Source organism: Marmota monax, unplaced genomic scaffold, assembly GCF_021218885.2.
Source record: "Marmota monax isolate L192 unplaced genomic scaffold, Marmota_monax_Labrador192_F-V1.1 WCK01_AAM20220418_F8-fsc00074, whole genome shotgun sequence".
Classification (NCBI taxonomy): domain Eukaryota; kingdom Metazoa; phylum Chordata; class Mammalia; order Rodentia; family Sciuridae; genus Marmota; species Marmota monax.
In genome coordinates this window covers 9,128,111-9,135,815 of record NW_026694232.1, presented here as the reverse complement: position 1 = coordinate 9,135,815, position 7,705 = coordinate 9,128,111, and positions in this window count along the sequence as shown.

Genomic DNA, 7,705 nt, shown 5'->3' with positions numbered 1-7,705 from the left:
AAGAGTATGATTGAAATAAAAACCTTTATCTGCAAAAAGAAAATTGTTTGGATTATTTGGAATTCTTTGAAATTGCATTTGAATTTTAGGATGGATTCTATTCCTGCAATAAATGCCTTTGGGATTTTCATAAGGATTGCATTAAATCTACGGATTGCTTTGGATCATATGGACATCTTAACGACATTTAAGTCATCTAATCCATACACAGGAGATGTCTTTTCCTTTATTTATATCTTCTTTAAATTCTTTCAGCAATTTCTTTCCTTTGTTTAGGTTTATTCTTAGGTATTTTATTTTCTGATGCTATTGTAAATGGAATTATTTTCTTAAGTTTCTATTTGGATTGTTCATTGTTAGTGTATAGAAATGCAATAGATTTTTGTGCATTGATTTGTGTCCTGCTATTTTGCTGAATTCATTTATTCTAATAATTGTTTTTTAAAAATATATATTTAGGGGCTGGGGTTGTGGTTCAGCGGTAGAGTGCTTGCCTTGCACGTTCAAGGTCCTGGGTTCGTTCCTCAGCACCACATACAAATAATAAATAAATAATAAAGTTTAAAAAAAACTTGTTTAAAAAAATATATATTTAATTTAGTTGTAAATAGGTCTTTATTTTATTTATTTAAATGTGGTGCTGAGACTCAAACCCAGGGCCTCACACATGCTAGGCAAGCATTCTGCCACTGAGCCATAACCCCACCCTCCTAATCATTGTTTCATGTGTGGGTATATATACAAGAAGGTTTTCCACTTGTAAGAGCATGTCATCTGTGATCAGAGAATTTTACTTCTTTCTTTTTCTTGCCTAGTTGCTCTGGCTAGGACTTCAGTACTATATTGAAAAGTGGTAAAAATAGGCATTCTTGTCTTGTCCTTAATCTTGATGACAAAGCAATCTTTCACCAGTGTATGATGTTAGTTATGGGTTTTTTTTTTTTCTGTTTTTTTTTTTTTTGTACTAGGGATTGAACTCAGGGTCACGCAACCACTGAGCCACACCTCCAGCCCTATTTTGTATTTTATTTAGAGACAGGGTCTCACTGAGTTGCTTGGTGACTCACTGTTGCTGAGGCTGGCTTTGAACTCATGATCCACCTGCCTCAGCCTCCCGACCCCCTGGGATTACAAGTATGTGCCATGGCACCCAGACAGCTATGGGTTTTTCATAGTTAGCCTTTATGAAATTGAGGTCATTTACTTTCATTTCTTGTTTGCTGAGTATTTTTTAACATGAGAAGTTGTTGAGTCTTGTCAAATGTTTTATTCTGCAACTCTTGAGGCGATTGTGTGTTTTTGTCCTTCATTCTGCTGACGTGATGTTTCATAATTGAGTTTTGTATGTTGAACCATCCTTTCGTTCCAAGAATGATTTCCACTTAGCTGTGGTATAATCCTTTTAATGTGCTGTTGAATTCAGTTTTCTTGTATTTTGTGGGGGATTTTTGCATCAATATTCATCAGGAATGCTGACCTGTAGTTTTTTTGTAAACTCTTTGGCTTTGGCTTCATAGAATGAGTTCGGGAGTTTCCTTCTTCAGTTCTTGTATAATTGGTGTTCATTCTTCTTTAAATGTTTGGTAGTTTTCTATTATTATTATTATTATTATTATTATTAGTAGTAGTAGTAGTAGTAGTAAAATCATCTATCTGGTTCTGGGCTTTTCTTTGTTGGTGAGTTTTTGCTTATTTGTTTTTTGGTACCAGGGATTGAACCCAGGGGTACTTAACTTCTGAGCCATATCCCCAGCCCTGTTTGTTATTTATTTTGAGACAGGCTATTGCTAAGTTGCTCAGGGCCCTGTTAAGTTGCCGAAGCTGGCCTCCAACTGTGATTCTCCTGCCCCTGCCTCCCAAGTTGCTGGAATTACAGTTGTGCACCATTGAGTCCCACTTTATGGCACGTTTTGGATTACTGATTAAATCTCCTCACTAGTTATTGGTCTATTCAAGTTTTCTATTTTTTTTTTTTTTTATGATTCAGTCTTGGTGGATTATGTGTCCATTTTTTAATTGGATTGCCTTTCTAATGTTGAATTTTAAGAGTTCTTTATATCTTCTGGATACTAGATTATTATCAGATATATGATTTAAAACTATTTTGTATTTTGTGGATTGTTTTTTCACTTTATTGGTAGTGTTTTTTATGGCATAAAAGTTTAGTTTTCCCCCCCCCAGTGGTAGGAACTGAGCCAGCATCTCATGCAAGCTAGGCAAACAAGTACCCAACAACTATCCCCAGCCTTGTAGCAATGGTTCAGAATCAGAAAATGAGACTGACTCTATTCCTTTGTTGTAATTGGAATCCCTTGCATATCCATATACCTACTAAGATCAGCTAGAAAAAATTGTGTTTACTTTGTAGATCAGTTTTGGGAGCAATCATAAATTTTAAAAATTTCATGTGTCTATATGATGTTCTTGATTCCTAATGTTACCACCTTCATTTAAATTCTTCACGTAGGCCTTGCATTCCTGAAGCGTCTTCCTAAATGTTCTTTAGTCTGCTGCTCTTCCAATCACTTGTTTGCATTGTTGTCAGTAAATTTATATAAAAAGATCCTTTGGTGACTCCCCATGGCTTTCAGAATTTATTTACTAACTTATTCAAGTAAATGTCCCTAATTTCTTAATGAATTGGAAATTCATCGGTGAACAAAGTAGACAAAATCATTCCTTTCTTGTGCTTACACTATAGTGTGGGGGATGCAATACCCCAAATCAATAAAATATATGATACGAGATACAGTATTATAGTTTGGATATGGAGTGTCCCCCAAAAACTCCTGTGTTAATGCAGAAATGTTCAGAGGTGAAGTGGTTGGATTGTGGCAGCTATAACCTAATCAGTCCATTCAATTCTAGATTGAATGGACTAACTGGGTGGCAACTGTAGGCAGTGGGCTGTGGCTAGAGGAGGTGGATTGCTGGGGGTGAACCCTGGAAGGTGCATCTCCCCTGTGGACCCTTTTTTCCCTTTGCTTCCTGGGTGCCATAAATGGAGTAGTGCTCTTCCACCACATCCTTCTATGTGTTCTATGTTCTGCCTCATCTTGGGCCCAGACCAATGAACTAGGCAGACCATGGACTAAACCTCAAGAAATGTGAGCCAAAATAAATCCCGTCCGCCTAAGTTGTTGTAGGTATTTTGGTCAGAGTGACAAACGGTTGACTAAAACATTTAGTAAGAAATTCTGTGAAAGGGAAAAACAGGGAAGGGGTATATTTAGTGCCACATTGTTTGCATTTTTGTACCTTTTGTTGACAATTTTACTGCTTTAAATGTCCCTGCCCACAAGTGTAGTGCTGTGTAGTTACCAAGCCAAGAAGACTGTGATGTGCCTTACAGAGGAAATACGTGTATAAGTTTTGTTTAGACCCAGGTTATAGTAATGCTGACCATGAGTTCAGTGCTAACAAATCTACAGCATATATTAATCAGAAACACACATAAAACAAGGTTATATATCAATTGATTGATTGATGAAAATGTTGTGACCAGTGGCTTGTGTTAATCTAATTCTGTTTTTATCTCTAGAAGAAATGGGGCAACTTTATAGAATGTGACTATGGCAAGTCATAAGGTCCAATGTAGTTTAGCTTCACAGGAATCTTGCAGGTTGGCTTCTTCTCACTCATCCATATAGTTGGGAAACAGGTCGATTGAGACCATCACTTGTAAAGTAGCCTAATCAAAACTTTCTCATTGCACAAATTCTAGTCTGAAAAATCTAGAGCTCCCCCACTTAATTTGAGGAGGACACCAGCACAACAATTCTGAGGAGAGCTAACTGAGGCAATCTGGTGCCTTAGAGATGGGCAAGGTGGCCACAAAGTTCTACAGCAGGTCAGACATCACTGCCTGGGGGTTTCCAAGACTGTATTTCTATAGACCGTGTTTATGGCTGACTAAATGCTTGATGAATGAATAAGTTTGTTAATTATTTTCTTCCCCAAAAGAGAATTGGCACCAGTGTTGAGGTTTTGAAAAGTAATTCAAGCATCACAGATGTGGCTATTTTGTAAAGTGTCCCTGTTCTTTTGTTTTGCTTCCACTTGTTGAGCACTTGCCATGTTCCAGACTGTGCCAAGCATTTTGTGGACCCAATAGCACTCAATCTTGAAAGCACTATGAAGACAAAGCATCACTTTCCCCATTTTAGAATAGAAAAGTGAGGCTCAGAGAAGTGAAGTGCCTAATAACTACCTAATAAGTGACAGAGCTATTTTTCACATTGCATTTTGACATCATTTTTTATTTTTTTATTATTAAATCTTTGCCAGTGTTTGTTCTTCTAAAACAAGATTACTGGAAGGAAATGAATGCATTTTACTTTTCATTAAGATTTTTATGAATTCAACACAATAAGGATACGCTGCTGCTTTCAATATGGAAGAAAAACAACGTGGCATGATTCCACTCTGTCCCATAGGCAGTTTCTTAGTGGGCACATTTCTTTGATATTGAGCTTAGTACATTGGAAACTGTTGGCATTGAGAATGTGGTTGTCTTTCACTTGTTACATTTTGGCAGGTATCATAAAAGTAGGCACAGCCTTGATTCTACCACTGATCACTATGACCTTGAGGAGGAGTCTATTTCAATTTTCACATCTGGGGGCTGGGGATGTGGCTCAAGCGGTAGCGTGCTCGCCTGGCATGCGTGCGACCCGGGTTCGATCCTCAGCACCACATACAAACAAAGATGTTGTGCCCGCCAAAAACTAAAAAATAAATGTTAAAAAATTCTCTCTCTGTCTCTCACTCTCTCTTTAAAAAAAAAAAAAATTCACATCTGTAAAATTAGGGTTTCTTCTACATCAGTCCAGGATGCCTTCACCTGAGATACATGCAACCAGTTCACATATTCTGTTTGGTTTTGATGGAATAGATGTTATGGAGTGACTTGAAGTGTTTCACAAGCCGTCTTGCATCTGCTGGGGCAGAGGCCATTACAATCCATTCTTCCTTTCTGTAGTTAAGTTGTGGCTGGCATGCTGGTATCTGTCTGGGGATGTTGCTTGGTTCCTGCCTGTGGTAAGGAGTGACCAAGTGACTAATTTCTTGCTAACAGGATGTGGGAAGACTTGATGTGTCTCACTTCTGGACTGGAGGTTTAGGTAGCACTTCTTTTCTGCATTTTCTCTCTCCTCGTCCTGTCAACCACAATTCATGATAACCCAATTTCAACCATGTAGGTGAGGATAATGTCCTAGGAGGGCACAGCATCAGATGAGAAAGCATGAGTCCCTGAATGACTACATGGAACGGGGCTGGCTGTGACTGACCTCTGAATCACAGTGTGTCAACCTCTTCAAGCCTGTTTTTATTAGGTGTCTATTATAGCAGGTGGCCTCATCCTAACCGATATATGTATAAAATGTGAAAGAACTTTTTCTAAGGGAAACAAACAAGCAAAATAGGTGAATCTCATATCCAGATGCTTTTATTTTCCATATTCATTAACAATGTTATTTAAGAAAGTGTATTTGAGTTACTTAGTATATATACTGAGTTACTTAGTTGCTTATTTTTAATGTAACTGTCTAGTCCTACTCTTAAGATTCTGAATCTCTTCAGCAGGGTCACAGCTCCAAAAAAAAAAAAAAAAAAAAAAAGCTCATGAAGATCTAGTAGAGAGACAAAAAGTAATGTGAGGACCTTGAGGCTGAATGAACTAGGGGAGTTTGAGGAATAAAAGGAAAGCTAGTGAGGTGGCAGCCCACTGGGGAGTGTGTGTTAGACAAGATCAGAGGGACATGCAAGGAACCAGTCATATCTGCCTTTATAAGCAGCAAAAGGGGTCTGAATTTCATTCTAAGGGCAATGAGACACTTTTGGAGATTTTAAAAATGTTTTGTTTGTAGTACTAGGAATCCTGGGGCCTTGCACATGCTAGGCAAATACTGAGCCACATCCCCAGCCCACCGTTGGAAATTTTTAAAGAAAGGAAGTAAAATTATTTAAATTTTACTTGTTTTCTATTTTATTTATTTTTTCCATATTTTTATTGGTATATTATAATTATACATAATGGTGGAATTCATTGTTACATAATCTTACACACACACTATAACAATATAATTTGGCTAATATCATTTCTCAGTATTTTCTCTTTTCCTTCCCTTTCCCCTCCCTCTGCTTCCTTTAATTTCCTTTATAGGTCTCCCTTTGATTTTCTTGGAATCCACCTAACCCACCTCTCTTTTCCTTTTTCTTTTCAAGCTTCCACACATGAGAAAAAAAGATACTCTCGACTGAATTTGGTTTATTTGCTTAACATAATGTCCTCAAATTCCATCCATTTTCCTGCAAATGATATCATTTCATCCTCCTTTATGGCTGAATAAAACTCCATTGTGTACATATGCGACATTTCTTTATCCATTCATCTGTTGATGGACACCTAGGCCAATTCCATTGTTTGGCTATTGTGAACTGGGCTGCTATAGACATGGGTGTGCATGAATTGCTATAGTATGATGACTTTCTAGAGGATAAAACCTGAGGAGTGGTATACTGGGTCACTTGGTGGTTTCATTATCAAGTTTTACTTTTAAAAGATACTCTGGAGATAGGTTTCCTGCCAATTAGCAGTTGCTGTATAAGCTAGTAGGGATGCTGGTTTGAACTGTTGTGTGGAGAATTCTAGAAGAGAGGGAAGATCCAGAGTTCACACATTAAAAAAAAAAAATTAAAAGGGGCCAGGGTTCTGGCTCAGTGGTAGTGCTCTTCTTGCCTAGCTTGTGAGGGGCATTAGATTCGATCCCTGGCACCACATGAAAATAAAAACAAAGGTATTGTGTACCAGGAGTATACTTTTAAAGGCAAGGCCAAAGAACTTAAAGAGGGGTTGGAGGTCAGAGGGGAAGAATGAAAGAAAACTTCAACAGTTTTTGGATGATAGTGATATTTACTGTGATGGGGAACAAATGGATTAGAAATAGGCTTGAGCCTGGTGTGTTGGTGCAAACATACAATCTTAGTGATTCAGGAGGCTGAGGTGGAAGGATTGCAAGTTCGAGCCCAGTCTGGGAAACTTAGTAAGAATTGTCTCAAAATAAAAATTACAAAGGGTTGGTGATGTAGCTCAATGGTAAAGTGCCCCTGGGTTCAATCCCCAGTACTAAGGGAGGGTGGGAAATGTTGGGACAGGGTAGAATTGAAGAATTCTAAGGTTGAGATTAGACATGTGGGTTTCTTATTCTCTCAAAACAAACAAAAAAAGTAATGTTCCAAATTACAGAACCAGACGCTTTAGTGTCTTTTACCTGGGCACCTTGAGCAGTTTGGCAAGATAGTTCAGCATTGAGCTGGTAGATTCTTGCCTCCCCAGGGAGATAATCCAAAAGGCACAAATATTTTTAAATATCTTGCAGGGTGATTCTACTTCAGGTGTAGTGCAAGGAGTATTCACACCCTACAAGTCTTTTCTCAAACAATGGACATTTAGATTACCACCTGTACCATAAATTGTATAAGACTTTGATATTAACAGAAGTTCTTTTTTTTAAATATTTATTTTTTAGTTATAGGTGGACACAATACCTTTATTTTTTTTTTTTTAACGTGGTGCTGAGGATCAAACCCAGTGCCTCATGCATGCTAGGCGAGCGAGCTACCACTGAGCCACAACCGCAGCCAACAGAAGTTCTTATAAAGGGTTTGTATTATGTGTTGACACTTTCTCCAGGCCAGTTAA